The sequence below is a fragment of the Polyergus mexicanus genome, unplaced genomic scaffold (assembly GCF_030449975.1).
Source record: "Polyergus mexicanus isolate NDT 795.1 unplaced genomic scaffold, iyPolMexi1.0 SCAF_6, whole genome shotgun sequence".
Taxonomy (NCBI): domain Eukaryota; kingdom Metazoa; phylum Arthropoda; class Insecta; order Hymenoptera; family Formicidae; genus Polyergus; species Polyergus mexicanus.
Window position 1 is genome coordinate 7,434,228 of NW_027223326.1, and position 22,598 is coordinate 7,456,825.

The 22,598-nt window shown below is 35.4% G+C and overlaps 1 protein-coding gene across 6 annotated transcripts in view; it reads left to right on the top strand.

The window, feature by feature from the left end:
- Positions 1–22,598, top strand: part of Dnc (phosphodiesterase dunce) — a 264,924-nt gene that overhangs the window by 62,203 nt on the left and 180,123 nt on the right. For 4 of the 6 annotated variants that reach the window (XM_070297090.1, XM_070297089.1, XM_070297091.1 and 1 more), the window contains exon 1: positions 14,160–14,595. The exons of the other annotated variants lie outside the window; for them this stretch is intronic. The gene's annotated coding sequence lies outside the window, so the exon portion shown is untranslated. Of the gene's footprint in view, positions 1–14,159; positions 14,596–22,598 lie in introns of those variants that run through there. 6 annotated transcript variants of the gene reach the window in all.

Sequence of the window (22,598 nt, forward strand, 5' to 3'; positions counted from 1 at the left end):
TAATCAAAAAAATTTTATTGCAAATATTTGATGAATTTTTTTAATGAAATATAGAATTATAAAGAGAATTACGAATGACATGTCGTTGAAGTTCTCTTTGAAGACATTTTTATCCGACGATTCAACTTATAGTCTCGGTTATTCGACAGTGCAATCCGCGAAGAGACTGTGACATAATATTGCCGTACTAATGGTACGTAAATACACTTTAGCTTTTATACATTTGGTTTGGCGCTAAAACGGATCTGGTTATCTTCGCGGTGTCAGTGACGCGCGACTAAGTTCGTGATAAGTGATGACAGAACATCAAGAATTGCCGCGACGTGCCATTTGTGCCTTGGCAAACCGGTTTTTTTTTTTTACGCGTGTGAGATTCTCTTCAGCGTATTTTACGGGATGTTAAATTGTTGTTGCTAGCAAATAATTATTTCGAACGATTCGTGTATCGTTTATGATACAAGTTCGTTATGATTGCAGATTATGAATAAGAAAAAACATAATTAATGATTACGTATAGAGCTTCGTGAAGAATTTCGTCGGCCTTTGCCATTAGTTTTACTTGGCTTCTCATGCAACATGCTTTTACCTTATCCCTGCCTCGCGCGATCGGGTTTCCTAATTAATAGAGAGTTGCCTCTGCTTAAAATCCGATATATTTAAAGAGCGAGAATATCTGCGGCAAAAGCGAATAATTAACAAAAATATAATCTCGCAAAGTTGCCATCACGGAAATTCTGAAATATTCCTTTTTCTACCTCTTAATTCTCTCCTGCATGTCCTTTTTTCTCGTTCTTGGATTTGCTTCCATTGCCTATTTTTCTCACTCAGTATGTAGCTACGAAGTGTTTTGTATTTTCTCTCGACGCTGAAAGAATTTCTTTTCGTATTACTCGCGCATTTTTCACCGACGTGTGATACGTAACTGCTGTTTTCCTCACGTTTCATACGATAAAAGCGTCCGAGAGCCACGAGTTTTTATCAAGCTACATAACGGAGGTTATCAATATCCTTTAGTGTATCTGATTCATTTTTTATATACATTTTTATCGCAGGATGTCATTTGATGTCACACACACGTGAAAAGAATTTTTAAGCGTTATTCTCTGCATATTATACCCTCGTTTTCATTATTACTCAATGATACGTGGACTCTCTATAATGCGTGGTCAGATAATATCGTTATCGTATTATTCCGTTGACGTTGCTCTTTATCCCGCAAATATTAAATTTGCTCGATTTATTGATATTATTATCGACCGTAATGTTTCTATCATTGTGTCGTTACATTATTTTTAACGATCACTATTTTACTCTATGATATTGGGTGATTGCATAAGTTCGTGCCCGATTTAAATATAAACTTCAATAGATTATATTTTAGAGATAACACTTTTATTAATCAATTATATAGTCTCCATTCTTTTCTACAATGGTTTTCCAACCATCTATAAGCTTGTCGATTCCATTTTTGAAGAAAGAACTTGGTTTTTCTTGAAAAAAGTTTGTAAGATGGTTTTCGACAGCTTCCTCGGAATTGAGATTCTTGCCATTTAAACTATTCTGCAAAGACCGGAACAGATAAAAATCTGAAGGCGCAATATCTGAAGAATATGGCGGGTGCTGCAGAATTTCCCATTGCGACTCCTGCAGTTTTTCTGCAGCTTATTCCTTTCAGTCAGGAGATGCGGCACCCACGTATCAAGCTTGGAAATGTATCCAAGCTTTTTTAAATGACGAAAAGCGGTTGAATTATCGATGTTCAGCCTCTCAGCAATATCCTCAGTTGTAATCCTTGGGTTTCTTTCCACTAAGGCATGCACAATGTCATCATCAATGCCAGAAGGCCGTCCAGAGCGGGGTTGATCCTCCATGTTGAAATCACCATATCGAAATCTGCCAAACCACTTTTTGACTGTTCGGAGAGCAGGAGCGCGGTCCAAATAAACGCTTTGAATATTTTTTTGTGCAATCCCAACACTCACGCCTTTCCGAAATTCATATAGCATTAAATGCCGCAAATGCACCTTTTCGTTCTCCATTTTTAATGATTTCTCTTATGCACAAATGGACTTATCTGAACAATATCTGACGCTAAATTGACATAAGACAACGTCATCTATTCGGTGTAAGCAACAATTACCACACGAAAACAATAGAACTTCGCCATGCAGTAATTTAATGCCATCTATGAAAATCGGGCACGAACTTATGCAATCATCCAATATATGGTGAGCTGACAGTAAACGCACGTCGCAAGAATGTTTTCTCACTCTATCTTGGCTCACGTAAAATTTATATTGTAGTATCTCCGCCACCCCGCATCATACTGTCACTTAAAATCACAGAGCGGGCGATATTTTGACGGATCACTGAGTTTAGATGCTGCGATATCTAACTGGCACACTCGATGCATGCACGTTTTTTACGATAATCTACGATAATAAAGGCGTCGTTGGCGATCTTCCAAACAATTTGCTTCTCCCGAGTGCGTGGTTATATGAGATGCCAAGAGGAGATCACTGTTGACTTCTTACCATCAGCTACTCTGCATGAACCCAACTGTGCGAATTTGAGTTGATTTTATTTTAATCGATTAAATTCAACCGCACTTGAATTATTCTTTCCTTTCCAAAATCTATGATTGAAAAAGAGATCATATATTTATATATAAACACTGAATATTTTTTCATTCTTAAATATATTAAAAATTAGTTTATAATTTCTTTAAATTAAATATTTCTAAAAAAGATCATGTTTGGATTTTATTTTGATTCTGTTGAGGGGAGAATCCAATATTAATGAGTTGTCATACTTGCACATTTTTTTTTACGGTTTTATCTTATACATCGAAGCGTTTTAACTTTCCGAGTTTGAAGTATTCACAGTTGCATATGTCGTCGAGTATTCGACACATTCGTTTCCATGTCAAGAGATTTATACGTTTTACGCCGTTTGTCAAAGAAGTGTGGAATTCTTTTTAGAAACGTTCAAATTTTTTTTTTTTTTTTTTACGCTTGGCCTGATAAAGTTTCCGGCTCAAACGCATTTCGATATCATTGCAATAGGCGATATCGCTAGATAAATGTAAATGTTTTTTTAATTTGCGAATTTTCTTAAAAATATCTTAAGATACATACGCTTTTTATTTTTATTATGAATATGTTAAAAAATGTTCTTAAATTGCATCTATCGTACATATAAATGTTATCGATACCAATATAAATTATAATCTTTTGTGGATTATAGAGTTAAGGAATTAATAAAAGAAAAAGTTGATACTCTTCGTTAAATCTATCGAACTTAGATGAAGAAGAAAGAGAAATGCTCGTTATAAGATTTTTTTCTTTTTTGATGGATCGATAATTTATTTGTTATTCTAATTAAGTTTGAAAGTTTTGACAGGACCAAATTGTTTAGAGATGATGCCAGACACGAGGCCGTTTTCTCACCAAATGCAAAGTAAAAAAGTTTCTTGCAAATTTTCTCGCAAAACTTTTCCATCGAAGGATATTTTGGATATATATATATATATATATATTTATAAGACAGTATTGAATAATTAAAACTTTCTTATATAATGCATAAGGAGATTTAGCAGAAGATTTAGAAGTTATCTCATTAAGATAAATTTATCTACATGTTAATTAATCTAACTTCATAATAAGTGATAGTTCTCAAAGTTCTATTAACGATTAATCAATTATCGCGAGTTATAAAAATATTACAGCGATTTTATACGTAATAAAATTTCCTATTTTAGTTCAAGATTCTTTTTATGATTTCGAAAAGTTGATAAATTGATTTAAAAAATCTCTCACTTTTCAGACGCGCCATTTTCTTATTATTTTCTCTCTTTGAAGAGGGAAGGATTATTCAATCAAACCATATTTCCCAAGCCAAAAATGTCTACTTTGGTTTATTCTTCCGGGTTGAATAATATCGAGAAAAATATACGAAATGTCGTTGAAAGCACTTTTCATTGTACTTTGCAATTGTCACAAAAGCAAACATGTATTTACTTCGCGTTACATTTCCAAGATTTCAGCTTTAAAGCGCGACATGTCGATATCGCGATACGTTTTGAACAAGAAGCTAGACGATATCATATAAATAATGCGAGCGACGTCAAAAAACGCGATGCCTTATTATTATGTATATCGTGTATCGTTGAACGGCTCTGTGGCTAATGTCGAGATTGCGTTGTATACATACAAGGTGTATGAAAATACACATAATACTAATATTACATCGTTACATTTGTCAGCAACGATGTGAAATTTGGCTGACGTGGATTTTTATTTCTAATCATATATTTCAGGGTTAAGTACATTTTCCTGAAATAGGCGCGTCGTGTAATATTAACGGAATTTCAAAATCATAAAATTTTACGCGTTGAAAAGCTAGGAAAAGCTAGGAATTATTCTTGCCACGTGCGTCGAATTTTAGCGGCGGAACCGTATGACGATCTTAAAATACTTCCTCGCGACTTCCGAAGTTATGTAAATTCACGCTTGGTTTCCGCGAATGCAAAATGCTAGTCCAGCTGATGAATATTAGGTATTTCTTCGAGTCCCGAGACTTGCAAACTTTCCGTTTTAATCTTGTCGTTGATTAGAAGATATGCAGGATGAAGTTTCATCCGCGTTACCGCAGTGGCTAATAAACGCCCAGCGTTTTAGGACGAATCTTCGTTCGAAATCTGACGAAAATCGTTTAATTACAGACAAATACACTGCGAAGCAGACAAACTCTCAGCTCACTGTCAGTTGAAATGAGAGTAAGATAGTTATATTTTTCTATAGCCGAGATTTTCACAAAAGCGGATTACATGGTATTGCTATTTTCGTTAAATGCGTCCGCGGATGAGATCTATTTTTAAATTAAATATATATATGTATATAATTAATACGACAAGGAGTTTGCTGAATAAAGGCTTTTTTTTTTTTTTTTTTTTTTTTTTTTTTTAAATAAAGCTCAAGTGCTCCTATTTCTGTGCTTTCTACCGTGTAATATTTGAAAAAAAAGATTAAGGGGGGTGGGGGGGGGATATCTTCTTGGAATCTATTTTGATATAAGATACAGAATTGGAGCATCGCGTATATTCTCCTCTGGTATATTTTATGGAATCTCGATTTTCTCGTAATCCCTATAATGTAGCGGTACAACGCGAGTGCAACGTCGGAGAATATAGTTAACTTGCGCTAAGAGTGCGCGCTCTAATTATAGATTGAAGCAATTAATTCTATTCGACGCCGCTCTAATTTACAAAATTTGTAAAATACATAATTACAACTGGGCTTTTAGTTGATCGTCTTTATTTAAAAGTCTGATCAACTTTTCCCACAGCTTTTCCTCCTCGCTGTCGTTTTTGTCGGGAATTTCAAAGCTGTCGTCGATCTCGTTAAAATAACGCCTCTGAAAGTGCTTTGTGCGAGAGAAGTTTAAGCGGTAGAGAAATCAGATCGGCTAAAATTCCGAATCGTGTAACGAGAACCAAATTACTAAACGTATTTAAAAAAAAAAAAAAAAAAAAAAAAAAAAAAAAAAAAAAAAAAACGTTTATTTCAATAAATATCAAAAATTAAGTCTTTTACATAAGTCGAATCGTTGGCTTATCGATCAGGCTGATATCTCAAAAGAGATACGCAATTATTATATCTTTTGGAAGAATTGCGTCGTGGAACGTCGGTGAAAGAAACGACGAGGAGAAAGAAACATACGCGTGTCTTTTGCCACTGTACGATTGATTACTTGTATAATGCAAATATTAGCACGACCGAATGTCGTGATGTTTTATTCGATAACACGAGATTCCTCGTGATAAATCATTATCGTATTTTATTCGCTCGTTGCAAGCTCGTTCGCCGGTTGATCGCACATGTACGTGATCGTAATCGCTAATCCATAGACCAGACGGATTTATGTTCATACGACGTTTAATCCGATGCAAGGCATGGATTCTCTAGTAGTGAATCAGTAGTATCGATTTCTCACATTTGCTCGTTGGCGTGTATTGGGTATGCTTTATGCGTTTCTAAGGCGCGTTTAACATCGTGCGAAGCGAACGCATTCATCGAAACGTGAACAATGATTGAGAATCGACGTAATGCTCCGATTTACATTAAATGGCGCTTTCAAATGCACTTTGGATATTTCAATATTACCGTATAATATAATATATGTTATAATTACCATATAATATTAATTAATTAAATGCTAAGATGTTAAACTTGGTCAGAGTTCGCATTTTAATTACAAATTACTATTACACATAGAATCTATGCGAAATTAGAATTTATGTTTCAGTGACTTGTCACATGTTTGTTGATTCTCATAAACGTTTCAGTAATCTAAATTAATTTCATTAAAATCATTTCATTAAATCAATGTCGTTAAAAATTTTTTAACATTTTTTTTTTTTTAGATATATTTTTTATATCTGGAATTTGCGTAATTATTTTTTATATTGATGTAAAGAAAAGGGAGAGAATTATTCTATATAAAATACATTTTACATGTTACAAATGTATCATTCTTCGTGAATAAAATTAATTTACAATGAACGATATAATAATAAAACTTAATTTTTTTATTACTTTCAGACATTAATACGTTCTTATCAGTAGTTTATCGTTGTATCGTTAATAGATGCTATTTATAGATAACATGTTTTATTTCTGATTTTACGCATTCTCGAATAAATAATACTTCAATAATTTTTTAAATATTTTCTATTTATTATTTTTATCATCAATAATTTTTTGATACTAATTATTTAGTAATTGTAAATGTTTATGAGTTTTAAGTAACGTCAAAACGAGTTCAAATGAGAGATTAAATTTGCATTTAAAAATTTCACGAATCGGAAGCATCGATTAATGCGTGTCAAGCTTATCCGAGAAACGTCGCTGTTGAATTACGTTAGCGGATTAAACTTGCTCGGGGATTCTTCTTTTAAAAGAGCGTTTCTGCTATATTACTTTAACATAGTTAGAGACAAAGTCACGTATCAGCTTAGTTATGAAGAGAGGCGGTCATTTTAAATTTCTCTTTCTCTCTCTCTCTCTCAAACATTGAAATCCCATTACTCTGCCTCTCTTGAGAAATGTCGGATAATTTCAAGTAATATAGAACTTGAGTTTAAACAGGTAAACTCTCAGGATCTGACCTCGAGATATTTCGTTTCATTTCGTTCCTCGTGAAATGTGGAAAAATGGGAGAAAAATATTTTTCGATATTTCTGTAAAATTTATTAAGCATAAATTATTATTAACGAATAGTTTGCGTTATTTTTTTTTTTTTTGTTCAGAGCAAATTTTTTTGTTCACGTGACTACCGAGAAACGCTTTGATTACAATACAAAGTATTATAATATTTTATATTTATTTGACTTAATAATACGACGCTTTTAATTATTTCATGTCGGGAAACGCAACTAGAGCATTATGCATATATAAGATTAAACGCACCTTAACAATTGCCAGATGTTATAATCATAACCGCGCTTAGTGCGTATGCGTGCACGCGTGACATCATATGACAAATTATTCCGTCCCCGCATCGATGTCGTAACTCGGCTCCGGGATTATTACTGTACAGACGCTTTATGCGTTGTAGCCGCTTCGCGAAGTAAAACCGCAGTTAATAAAATAGTGTTAGATTGTATGATTGGTTGTTAGAATGTATAATTAATATTTTATCAAGAATAACGAGAGGTGAATTAATCATATTTTAATACGCATAAACAAACCGCGAATATTAAGTATCACGTCTCGTCTGCTTTAAAATACATTTGTAATTACATGTCAATTTAATAGTAAGAAGTATTGCTTTGATTATCGCTTGATCGTGTGATTGTGTGTGATAATTAGACGTATACGCGCGGAATATACAATATTTAATGGAAAACGAGATTGGTTGCCTGGAGTTTTTATTGCGGAAAATTGTCGGCTAGAGATCATAAATGTATATCGATAATGAAGTTTGCCGCGATAAGATCATTTCTACGTGATTGCTGTAATAATTCAAGCGGAATTCATTTTATTACTTTCCTGCAATTCTAAATCTCCGAGATATTATGTAAATGAATAATGTAACAATTAATCTGTACGCTTTATTCGTACGTTAGCGAGATTGGAACTCGTGGAATGCGAGATATATGTCTTAGCTCGTATGTACCTAAAATTTATTTTCGTCCATCCATCATATCACCGTTTAATATGTAAATTTATTCGTGGCTCATTTTGTATAACGTGATGCAAAGGAGATAAATAGTTAGACACGTTTTTCCCTTTGTGGGAGAGTACAATATATATATATATATATATATATTTATTTATTTAGCAGAATTAGTTATGGCCACGTGAGAAACGTAATTTGTATTCTTACGCAATGCAACTCGTGGCGTTAATTAGCATGTGGTGTAACGTGCGTCTACTCGCCGTAACAAACGAACAACGTTACGTGACACAAAAGTATTTTACGCCGTATCGAAATTACAATACCGCACAATTTGACAGATCTGAGATTCGTGGCGAATTTAAATGTATTTGTTTGTACAGCAATTGAATTGTTATGTACGTATCTCGCAATCGATACTCGAGGGATTTTCGTTATTTCAATAATAGAAAAGAAAAATTCGACTTTTTCCCGATGAGCACACTTGAAATTCTTCAAACGAATCTTTTGCGCGCGCACGATTTTTCACTGGATTGGGCAGGAAAAGGAATTTTTTTTCCATTTCTTTGAACCTTCTTAGGGGGCCTTGTGATATGCGCCGCGACTTTCACACAATTTTATACGATGAGAAATGCATATCCTTTCTCATTTCAAAGGAAACGGACAATTAAAGTTCTCTCAGCATGAACTTTTATTTTATAATCTGAAAATTATCTTACCGTTATTTCATATTCAAATATTGCTAAAATTTGATTTAAAAATGTTTTCAATTCACGCGCAACAATTTAAAATATAGTTTATATATATTGATATATTTATATGATGACTGTACTTAATAAATTTTTTATATACACGATACGTGCCCGGCGAGTGAAGAATGTATATTCTATCTCATTTCAAAGGAAACAGACAATTAAAGTTCTCTCTCGGCATTAATTTTTATTTTATAATTTAAAAATTATCTCACCGCTATCTCATATTCAAATATCGATAAAATCTAAAATTTAAAATTTTTTAATTCGCGTACAACAATTTAAAACATAATTTATATATATTGATATGATTGATATATTTATGATGATTATACTTACTAAATTTTTTATACACGATACGTGCCCCGATACGAATGCCTTATAAACTTTTTGTCTTGCGATTATCTGTATGTATATATGTGTAGGGTATGCATTTGTATCTATGCAAATAACCTTTTTTCATAGCCATTATCGCTAGTAATCGTGTAACGACGAACGCTCTCGGCACGGTAGTCGGAAAATATTCATCGATACAGGTGCGCAATATATATGGACGTAGTTTGAACATGTAAATATGGAAAATACCGATAAGTCACACCTGTGCTGCTCGATACGCGAGAGGCAGCGAATTCTTGTCTCGAAGACTTACAAAAAAAAAAAAAAGAAGAACAGATCGAAAAATATCGTTGTGTTATCATAAATTCAAAGATGTTTCATTATCCGATAACTGATATGCGAAAGGGATAGAGATCCCAAAGGGATCGTATGTTTTGTAAGGTCTACGGATTTAGAGAACGTAAGGATGGACAGTTTGAGATAAGCTTAGTACGCACAGAAGACCAGGTCTTATTTTTTTGCTTCTACTAAATCAGCCGGAAGATACAATGGAACAGAAATACAAGTATTCCGGTTCTAAAAGATTAGAAGCGAACACACTATTATTACTATAACGTTCCTACAAATTAAAATTACCCTAATTTTACTTTACACATTATTTCATTATTTAATAGTATAATTATTCAAAAATTATAATGATCGCAATTTTTTTTTATGTTATAAAATATTATAACAGAGAGAGAGAGAGAAACTTGATTTCTTAAGATAATTGAATCGCAGTTTAGATAGAAACAGACTAATTGTAAAATTAATTTTTGCGATGAAAGTGGAGTTTTTACACATGTTGAATTTTCCTTTTGCCGTTATTCAAATATTTCGTTCTATATTAGCATCTCTATTACGAGAACTATTTATCTCTTCAACGCAGTTGATACTTCTATTTCACGCCGACACATTTCTAACGTTCTCTTCAGACTTATGAAGAGATGAAGTATCACAAGCCATGCTTTTCACTAGGGATAATCAGAAGTACTTCTAACTTGTGGATTAAGGGTCTATTTGTCCGACATGATAATATCAAAGAAAACTTTCTACCCTTTCCACCCTAAGGTTTTCTGAAACTTTCTAAGGCTCATGCAACAAAGTTCATGATTTATGTACAACTTTTGTGAAAACAGCTTCCGAATAAGTATGAGCGTGTAAAATATACAATTTTATTCGCGTTACTATAGGATACAATATTGACTGGTAATGAAATCCACCGAATTTTTTTCTTCCCGAATCGAACTCCAATCCTTGATCTTAATCCGGGAAAGAAGAGCCCATTGTTTTCGCGATACATTATCGGGGGATGTCGTCGCTATCGTTGCACCGGCCTCGAAAACTGCTTATCGGTGGACAGTGGATCGTAAAAGTCTGTACTGTAAAACGACGTCGATTCCCGAACGCGAACACCTCCGTTATCATATTTTGCAATTCGGGCCGGAGTCGCTTTTGAGACATTAACGAGCGCGAGTTTTTCTTTCCTCCTCCCTTTTTCTTTCTCATCCTGAAAAACGAGTTGCGCAATTATCGGAAAATTGACGATGCGCTCGTGTCGCAAACCTCGTACGTACGTCCATTACATGGAAATTGAATTTCAAAAATGATTCGCTCGACATCGTCGAAATCTCGTTCCGGCCATGTTACAACGGCAAGCCTCTCGCGTCAAACGAAAGTCGACTTATTGTGAGTATAAACGCGGGAGAGTGACTGGAAAAATCGTTTCAGGCGCCAAATTTATCGAACGTGTTGGCAGAGAAAACCACGGAGTCACAATCCAAAAATATATTATCGTATATCCATTACATGGATATATCTCGATGTGAATTATTATTTCAATTATTACATAAAAATCATTGAACTGCATTCAGAATTGTGAAAACGATCGTTAGATTAATGATTGAAAATATACATTTTCTCGCAATGTATAGAATAACAGAATAAAATATGTTTTCATGCGTAAAAAACTGATACTAGAATATATTGGGTGATTGCATAAGTTCGTACTCGATTGATAAATATAAACTTCAATAGATTATATTTTAGAGATAACACTTTTATTAATCAATTATATAGTCTCTATTCTTTTCTACAACGATTTTCCAACGATCTATAAGCTTGTCGATTCCATTTTTGAAGAAAGAACTTGGTTTTTCTTGAAAAAAGTTTGTAAGGTGGTTTTCGACAGCTTCCTCGAAATTGAGATTCTTGCCATTTAAACTATTCTGCAAAGACCGGAACGGATAAAAATCTGAAGGCGCAATATCTGGAGAATATGGCGGGTGCTGCAGAATTTCCCATTGCGACTCCTGCAGTTTTCCTGCAGCTTATTCCTTTCAGTCGGGAGATGCGGCACCCACGTATCAAGCTTGGAAATGTATCCAAGCTTTTTTAAATGACGAAAAGCGATTGAATTATCGATGTTCAGCCTCTCAGCAATATCCTCAGTTGTAATCCTTGGGTTTCTTTCCATTAAGGCATGCACAATGTCATCATCGATGCCAGAAGGCAGTCCAGAGCGGGGTTGATCCTCCATGTTGAAATCACCGTTTCGAAATCTGCCAAACCACTTTTTGACTGTTCGGAGAGCAGGAGCGCGGTCCAAATAAACGCTTTGAATATTTTTTTGTGCAATCCCAACACTCACGCCTTTCCGAAATTCATATAGCATTACATGCCTCAAATGCACCTTTTCGTTCTCCATTTTTAATGATTTCTCTTATGCACAAATGGACTTATCTGAACAATGTCTGACGCTAAATTGACATAAGACAACGTCATCTATTCGGTATAAGCAACAATTACCACACGAAAACAATAGAACTCCGCCATGCAGTAACTTAATGCCATCTATGAAAATCGGGCTTATGCAATCATCCAATACATCTCAAATGTCATCTTGATCGACAGTGATATCACATGTGCGATGTTACATTTTGCGGAGAATACGATCGATGCATTCATATCAAAGGACTAATAAACTCACGTCAAATAAACGCTAACCGAGAGAGTTGTGCCATCGGGCTTGAATCTAAACTTTCATCTCAATTCATCGAGAGTCAAGTTGTGCGAGTTTCAGTATTCCACGAATTCTTATCCGGCTAAATAGCCGCGTCCGGGGAAATGTACAGAACAATATGATAGAACTATAATTTATAATTATATTACTTTATTCATTTACGCATTCTTTCTCTTCCGTTTGTTCTGGAATAATATACCTTACTTTTAACATATGTGTACAACATCTATTTATATCTCAATATCGTTTTAAAGAAAACGTCATTTTTTTTCCTTTTAATAAGAAATATTGGCTTAATATCTACTAGAGTGGCCAGGGGATGTCTACTTCCTGGACAAACAAGAAAAACTTGACATTTTCAGGTTTTTTTTTTTTTTTTACCTGGAGAAATCAGAAAATTTTCATGGAATTTTATCGGGACTTGGAAATTTTTTTTTTTTTTAAATTCTCTTTAATAATTTTACTCCTATATTATAAACAGTCGGCAAGTCTAACAGTGAATTTATATGTGTGTTTAAAATATATTCCAAGTACATATCTATCTCTCTCTGTGAATTTAATCCTTTAACAAAACATTGAATACGTACAGTACATTATTTTCCTATTGTAATTTTTCATCATTATAATTTAGCATTAGAAACGCATACGATGAAAAAAAAAAACTTTTTTTAAAAAGCGCGACAAAAATTCTTGAAAATATTCTTGTTACCGGGAATTTTGAAAAAAATATCTGGAGAAGATCGGGGAATTTTTTTTTTTTTTTTTTTTAAGATTTGAGTACAGACACTTGGCATAAAGTTAAAATCGAAAATCTCTTTCAACGAGAATTCGGGGATGCGTCGCGTCGTATGAAATTTTACCGCAACCGGGTAGTAAAAATCACGGGCTGTTTATTAGCCTCGTCGTTTAAAGTTCACAAGAGCGGCGCGACGTTTTGCCCTTCGGCCGCCGGGATGGTGGGTTCCCGTTCACCACCAACGGAGACCCTTTGCGCCCGAGAACAAATTTGAAACCCGGAGCGAGAGAACGCTCCTCCCCCCGTCGACCCTCGTACGTTTTCGCCGCCGCGGGTCGCCCCCGTTCTCGCTCCTCGTGCGCCGACGTAGCTCGTAGGATCGACGCACCCATACACAGGTAGCGCAAGGGTAGTTTCCCGCCCGTCCTATCCCCGACTTATTGTTAGCCGTCCGCTTCCAGCAACCCCGTACGGCTCGGTCGTCGTCGTCGACGCTCGTCGGTGGCGGCAACGCGCCGACGAAGGCGGCCGAAGTCGGCTCGAGTTTAGCACGCGGCTCTTCCTACAAGTACGCGCTCCGACTACGCACGGGCTTCATTCATCGTCGCACATCGCGCACCGCCGCGTGCGGTGCGTTACGTGCGTGCGAGGGGAGACGAGCAAGCGGGCGAGCGTAGTGCGTGCGTCGCAAATCGGCCCGCGCTCGATTCCCACCTCCGTCTGTCTTTATCTCTATTCCCTCTATCTGGCGTGCCTCTCCACCTCTGCCACTGGTATTCTCTCTCTCTCTCTCTCTATCTCTCTCTCTCTCTCTCTCTCTCTTTCCCTTCTCGCTTCCTACGTCAGTCGAAAAGCAAAGTCAGTCGCGTTTCGTGCCGGCTGGTGTGCGCGTCGCCTGGCGCACCCGGGAAGTGGCCTACCGACAACGGACACGCAAGAGTGACGCGCGTTGCGTTTAGATAGAACGGGGAGACGCGCGCGTGTGCGCCTCTGGAAAGTTGTTTCCTCGCGACACGAGAAGAAGAAGTGTGTCTGTTCATCGTCCGGGACGGCGAGCCGCGACGATGAGCTCGTCGCGCGCGATGCGTCGATATCACGATCGTAAGATGCGAGGATGACGACAAGCGCGGCGACAATAGCTGCTTGAGGTTTCGCGCCTCGCCGAAATTTCGGCCCGTCATCGTGACGGGCGATCCTCGCGGCGGCGCCTCCGCCGTCACGTTCCCCGTCAACCGGCGTTCGCGCATCGCGCTGATAAGCGGCGGACGGCCGTGTTAAATGCCGGGACGAGGAGGATACCTCGGGGAGCGCCGTTATCGAGGACCGTTCCCGGCGGCTCCTCCTCGATTCCGGCCTCCGCGTCGTGGAGCATCGGCTGCTGTTCACGCGCGCTTATAAATTTCGAAGAGTGAGAGCGCGCTGCGGAAACCTCGTATAAAGATTGCCTCGTATATATACGATTTTCGAAAATCGCGTTAGGCCAAGTGATCGCCGAGAACGTTCTCCAGGAGAACGAAATCCTCGGCGAACGGGTGAGTATTATGGAAGAGCGCCAGATCCCGAGCCATCCCATCGATGGTTCGCCAGGAATGATTTCGTGCCCCTTTCGAATGCATCAACGACAATGCGATTAGACGTTCGAATATCTACGGGAGCTTCAAGTGTCACAAGTGTTTGCCTACGTCGGTTATATTGTTCTGACGGAGTTTCACAGCCCACTTCTTCAAATCAAATTTATTACATTCGAAGCTAACGAAATAGTTCATTAATTTTCTCCTCTCTATTGTAGATATGATCGGTGTTTCCCGACGTAATAATTTCCTAAAGAGAACCAATAATATAATAATTATTCAAATAAATATACATATGTAAAAAAAAAAAAGCAATCTCATTAATTATTTATTAATTGATTTAAATTTTTATCGATTAATTAATTTTAAATTGCGCGGATTTTAATTGTAATAAACTTTTTAAACGGGGACACACGGGGAAATTTATGTTTTCGCGTTAAACTCAAGAAATGCTTGACGTTGAAATATTTTTTCTCGTTCTAGGTACGATTTTTTTTTTTTTTTTTTTATAAATATCTTTTGTGAAAATCAGATTGATCGATTAAATTAATCGTAACGTTCTTTTTCTTGATGAAAACCAAATTTCTTTATTTTATATTTATACGATCGCCAGACTTCTCATCGATCAATGTCGTTTTTGCGAAACTCGGCTTTCGGCCCGGGTGATCAAGTTCGCTTCCTCACAATCTACGAATAAGAAAGCATAGAAGCGTAGTAAAAAGAAAATCTGAGCAATATTCCTGCATTATTTAAATCGAATAAACAACATTTTATTACTTCTCTCTTTGCGTTGCGTTACCTGTGATTCTTGGAAAAGATCCCCCACCCCCCCACCCTCCCTCTGAAAAGGGAAAAGATGGAAAGCTCTTTGGGATCGCCCGCGATCGACGAGCTGCAACACATTCCGCTTCAAAGTGGTCAAAAGTTTCGAAATAGACTCGGCGTCGAAGATCAAAGTATTCGTGGCTGAAAACCACCTACGCGGGACACTGTTGCTGAGCGACAGAATCGCGACGTTTGTACATACAGTAACATCACTGTACGATCAAAAGTGATTCGCAACTTTATGGACGCGTAGGTGGCTCGTCTACAAATAAGCGTTTCGATTGATATATAGGAAATGGGATTAATCGTTGTAATTATCTCGAGCAAGTGGTTCTCGTCGAAGAGAGAGAGAGAGAGAGAGACACGTAAGGCTTCTGCGTCAAACGCAATCGATAATAATTAGGAGGAAGATTTCACGGAGCTGTCGAGATGTAACTTTTCGTTTGTTCGCGGTGACAGGCGAATTCCGGTGAAGGAAGAGAGGAAATTTTATAAAGCCAAATCGTTGAAGAATAAACGCGATTTAGTCGCGTGAGATGGTATCCGATTGTTCAAACTTCGTGGCCATTTCCCCTCGTCGAGTAATATTCGTTTCCACTTTTCTCATCTATAGCAGCCTATCGGCAAAATGTCAACACGAGGGGAACGACAATCGTTTCGCGTTTCCGCGGGATAAAGAAGAAGTCTCTTCTATCTCGGCGCAAACGAAACAAATATTTGCATCGCTTCACGCGGAGGCCAGATCTCTTCACGCATAGAAGCTGTGAAAATTCATTCAGCAGCAGAAAATCGTACAATATTTTCACTTCGCATCCTACTTCATCTTTAAGATTCACACAGGCTATTTTACAAGTTTGAAATTATTTATTAAGCTGTTAGCGAAGTTGTTCAGTGTTCATATATTGGAAATCAATTTATTATGTTAAGTATACTTTATTAGCATTTATACTTATTCCCTCTCTATCTCTTCTTTTATTTTTCTCTCTCAGAGAATGTTTATATAAGATATATTTATTATATCTCAACATATAGAAACGTTCTAAAGATATTCCATATTTTAAAGAGGCACTATTATGGTTGCGCTGAATTTATTAAAGATATTTGGATATTTATATAATAATATTACGCGGATATTGTCATCATTATTATTATTGAACCAACTATTTGATATGATTTTCATTTTCGTATTGAATTTTATTTCGTTATTTTTCTTATTTTAAAGCTTCCTCAAAGCGTCCTGAAATTAGTTTCAGGAAAGGAAGCAATGGAATGAGATACAATTATTTTTGCCCAATTTAACAAATTGATTCGGTATATTTTATTTTCGCATGCTTTAGGCTATTCTTTGTACATCGGATCTATCATTTGCGCTTGGAATTCTTCTCCTATATAAACGTTGAATGTATTAAGGACATTGTGTTAAGCGAAGACTCGCGAAAAGATTTTTTTCAGCTTTATCTGTCAATTATTATTAGAGATTCTTTGTTGCAACGGAGCAAAAAATTTGCATGTCAAGAGCAGTAGCGATTATCTACTTTCTCAATGGACGAAGAGAGACACAGAAATTTATAATCAGATCAGTTAGTTCTTCTCGCTGTCATAATGAGGAACGAATGATGTAGAAGCAAGATTGACGAGATGAAAAAAAACTCTATGTTGCAAACAACGTCAACTAATTTCGTAAGAATCTTCATCTTGTATCCGTACCCTATTAAGGAAAGCTAGTCGAAGCTATCCATTATAAATCACACTTCGTGTACTTTTCATTTTCGGAGTAAACTGTTTAACCAACGTGACTTTTCGAGTTTTCCTCCCGTCTTTCTTTATTTTATAATTATAGAAATTAAAATTCTACCTCTGGGTAAATCAATAATTAATTTCTAAAAGAAATTTGTAAATATAGTTACTGTTTTGTAATTCTGTTTCATAATTTTATAATTCTAGATTTGTGTGCAATTTTTAATATATAATAATACAAATTTATACAAAGCTGAAAATGAATCGTAATGGCAATATAGTGTTTTATCTGGGGTTTGTATTTTATATATACATATCGTTAATAAACCTCTATTTGCAAATTATATAGGACGAATATTTCGTAAAACAAGCTTTTTATCATAGAGCGTGACGCTAATCTAATTTGCTATTAATTCACGCGTATATTAAACATGATTAAACAAGGTGGAGAGAAATGGAAATGGTCGAATATTCACAACTCTTCAGGAGTGAACAATCTGGAAACTTATAATCGGATCACTGCTCGCTTTTCACGTACAAAACGCGATCATGTTACATTTTAAAAATTACATTTGAAAAAGATTAATCTATTTTATTTATAAAAATAAATAATGTAAAAAAGAGATATATATATATATATATATATATATATATATATATTATATTGCAAATACATTATATATTTAGAATTATATATTTTATATTAAAAATTGATATAACAAAGAGAAAAGTTTTATCAAATATAATAAAAATATTTGCATCATCAGTAATGAAACTCTAATAGGATTAAAATTATCTAATTAAAGAGACTAGTGATTGAAATATCAGTCAAGTATATGAAATATAATAGATGTGATTTACAAGAAAAGATAATTTTAAACTTTGTTTGTGTATTTTACGCTTTTTTTTCAAAATTATTTAAATTTGAAATATTTATTTATTCTAACTTAAAACATCGTTTTTTATCGATCTTGAACATAATTAGTTAGTATTTGGCTTACACGCTATTATTCAATTACACACGGTGATGATTGGTAACAATTATACGCGCTAATAATGACTTCGTAGTAATTATATAGGTATAGTATTGAGCGTTTGCGGTCCAGTTTTGAAATTTGATGATCGAGCTATGCCGTAATGCAGGTTTGGTGGGTTTGTTTTACACAAGATTAATATCGCATGCCTTTCGACAGAAATTTGATAACTCTTGCACGTACTTTGAATTTTCATGCCAAAGACTGATACACGTACATCAAGGTGTCGTGTAACTATGGCTGCTAAATTATCTGCTAATTTAATTATATACTAATCGAATGTCTTTATACAGATAAAATTTATATGGAAATATATAATATATTTTTGAAGAGAAAGAGAGAGATATATCTATATACATTAAAAAATATGTATATATATATTTTTATATTAATAATTATTATCAAAACTTTTTTCTAAAATATTTTTTTAACAGTGATATTTTCAAGAATAACAAAAATTTCTGCAATTGTTTTTATTATATTAAACTTTTTGCTCTTTTGTAGAAGTTATTACATAAATAAGATACAATATATTATATTATCGTGAATAGTGAAAATTAGCACTATCTTTTTCTACGAGAATGGTAATTAATTTTCTTGACATTTCCTCGAAAGAATTTTCTTTTCTTGCGAGAAATTTTATTTTTTCCATCAACCGAAGAAACCTTTATGATGCGGAGAAGTGACGAAGATTTTTCTCAGCAAGTGCGATCGATAAAGCTTGTACGTGATTCAACCCCGTTCCCGAATTGCATGAAAGCTCGACGAAAGAGGACTGAAAGCATTTTCACCAATTATTGTTTGAGATCTTAGTTATCGAGAAATGTCAAAACAATTTTTATTTTTTAGTAATAATGTGTAAGAAATGCTTTTAATATATAATTAATTCATAAAAGCTAAGCACAAAAAATAATTTTTTTTTTATATTTAGCAGCATCAATATCTTAATAAATCTGTTGTTTTTTTTAACATTCCATCGTTTTTTTAATAGATCAATTATTACATTTCGTAATTCTAAAGAATTATGCCTTTTAGCTTCAAATCTGTCGTTGCTTGTTTTACGTCGTTATTCGATGAGAAAAAGAATGCAATCGGAAGAAACTGCGCGAATTCTCCTCAATAATAACAGCAATACGTTATGTAAATAATATTTGACACAATTTGCGTAAAAAGAGAGAGAAAGAAGGAGCGAACGGTAAAGAAAGAAAACGAGGCAATATTGTTATATTATATGCGTTTCCATAATTTACATCCCAGCCGATATACCTCCGCGCATCTCGTTGATGAAATGCACGAAATGATCATTGGTACACATTTTTCAACAAATTCTATGATATTTTAGCACGACAAAACAATATTTTAATGGGAATTGTGACATCTGTCTTTCTGTTAAAATGTACCCTTTACACGGTCTACACGTGCGTTAATCCTTCAACACATTTTTATTTTAATTTCGCTTGCATGACAATTTCCATCTAAAACAGAACATTTACTCGCATAAAGAATCCAAGTACTTTTTCACCATATTCATCGTGTATTGCTTCTCTGATTTATTTCGCATTAACGTTCGCTAGACGTTTTGCCCGGCGTGTTTTATTAGCAGCATCATCTGGCAAATTAACAAATTCGGAAAACTCGGCACATAGTTAATTTAATCAACTTGGCCATTTAACTTTGAGTTTTATACGACTGACATTTTTATACAGAGATTAACTTTTTTTTTTTTTTTTTTTTTAATGAGAAACGGCTCTGGGATTGATGTAATTACTTGTTTATAAATAATTAAAGCACGTTCCCGTTTATTAACATCAAATTTCATAGAATGTTGAAGCGTAATATTTTAAGGAAACTATAAAAGCATGTATTTATTATGAATAATTTGCTGCATGTATAATTCATGTTTATATTCTTCCCATTCACCTTGATAAAAATTATCTTACATTCCACGTGCACTTTAATTTTTCCTCATAAGAAACATAATCTGTGTAACTATTTTAAATCATCGCAAAACATGAGAGGAATAAGAAATAGTGCGCGCGAAATTACATGTTTGCTAAATATATTGCATCTATAAATATCTCAGCGGTAAAGTTCGTATAAATAATTTGGCTTAATCGTAGTGATGAAGTAATCAATATCTCGATAATTGGAATATAAATCGATTGACTGTAATTATTCAGATCGCAACAGATCACACTAAGATATAATATGCTATGCTTTTTGTCGTAGCAAGGTATAGATTTATCGCGACAAAGTCTACGTAATATTCTATATTATTTTATGCAAACACGCGCGATGTATTTTTTATTATAAATTATAAAAATTGTAAGAAAGTCATTTATTGTAAACTTGGAAATTTTTTGATATCTAGTCGCGCGTCGGTGGTCTTGATTCAATAATTTCGTTAACACAATTGATTCGAATAGGAATGAAAACATATCTTTTCATCGTGTGTATCGGTTAGCTTCGAATAAATAGGCAACGCTTGTATTTTCGGGCAAACTGTTATTCCCTAGGTGAATGCAATCAATCATGCTAATTTTCGCGAAAATCGACGACGTATTCCGAGCGTGTTTAATCTCAAATCCATCCGCGCATCAAATTTTGGGCGTACACGGCATCAAAATTCCAAATTGATATGCGGCGTAGTTATCGTGATTGCTGGGATGCGAATCTCTTGTGGAGAGAAAGACAGAGAGAGAGAGAACTCTTCCATTCAAACAAATGTTATTCATCTGAAAAACGAGTAAATATGATCGAATAAACAGTGTAGTGAATTTTGCAAACATTTCCCTTATACGAGCTCAGAAAATTAATGTTTCCATTACGAAATCAAATAATGCTGACCGAATTACGGAAGACGCATCGATGCGCGTTACGTGCCCGCTTATATATCACACTTTCTCTGTTGCTTGTAAGCTGATACGCGTTATTACTTTCCGTTCTTCGGGATATGTGTTGCTAAGGTGGCACTTTTACTACGTATGTGTATCTCGATTTTTAATCCGCGCGCGCAAAAAAAAAAAAAGAAAAGAAATAAGGAGACTTGATCGATAGCCACGTGGGACAAAAATGTAAAAGCGCGGTTAGCACGTCGTTGGCACGCGGCGCACACGCGTACCATAATCGCCCTGTCATGTCGTGCGGAAAAATTGAAACGGAGCGTCCGTCGTGTCGCTGTAAACCCTCTTCTTTTTCTTTTTCTCCTGCGAGAAACCTTTTTTTCTTTTTCCCGCAGTTTGCAACGCGCGTTACTTAGCGAGAAGTTCGATATTGGTATAAGATGGATCTTTTACGTTACGCTTTATATGATGCGATGGCGCGTCTCTTGTAAATTATTTTGCTCCGCTTCGTTGTTGGAGGAAAATTGTTATCCATCTACAACGTACCTTATCTCGCCCGTTAATCCCTATATAATCGCTGTACTGGGAATACATACGTAAAATTGCGTCGCGCCCTGCGTTTCTGGATTTTGAACTTATGTTAGACGTACATATTAGGTACATCAGATTTCTTCATCAGACACGATGAAAATGAAAAGTTGAAAGATTTTTAATGTAATAATATGAAGAAAGTTATTTATATATTCTCATTGAAACTTGTTCCTCTCATTTTTCATTAATTACTGCGCAAATAATTTATTACCGTTTTACCTCTCTCGGTGCTTTCGTAATCGTTCGCTTCGTGGTTTATTTCATAATCTGTTTATCCGCTGCAAGAGTTTGGCGTGCAGGTTGTCCTCCTTACCTTCGGCTCTGCTTTATAGTCGTTTCTCATCGTATACTCGTAGAACGAGTTCACAGACAGATTAAAGATACTCTCTCGCGTTGTGCTCGATATTTTTTATCCAGCATCTAAGATAATCCGTTCAGAACTCGTTTCGCATTCAGCGCAATCCTACACAGAACGTCAACCGAGTCAACCTTTTCATTATGCATTATGTGTCGTATCGTCGATCGTGTCGCGGTTCGTAGCCTTTCACGAAAGTCACCGAATCCCACGGGAGGAGGCGAGCGAGATGTCTACCATCAGTATCAATCAAAGTTTCTCGAAATTTCGGGTAAATGCGGATTCGTGAAGATAGAACGGCCCGCTAAGCCGGGACAATTAATTCACTGGATGGAGAATCTATTTGTTTCACCAGTCGATCTTTGTAACGTATTACCATCGACCCTGCTTAAGAAAACGATATCGGTATTACATGTATTGTATATATGTGTAAGGGAAACGAGCCTGTTACTCTCAGAAGTATTGGGTTGAGTAAAAAGTTGCGTATTTTTTGTACGTTTGTCAAAGTCAGTTATTTGTATAAAGAACAAAGATCAATCAATGATATATTTTCCGTTTTGTTCGATGACTTTTTGCCAT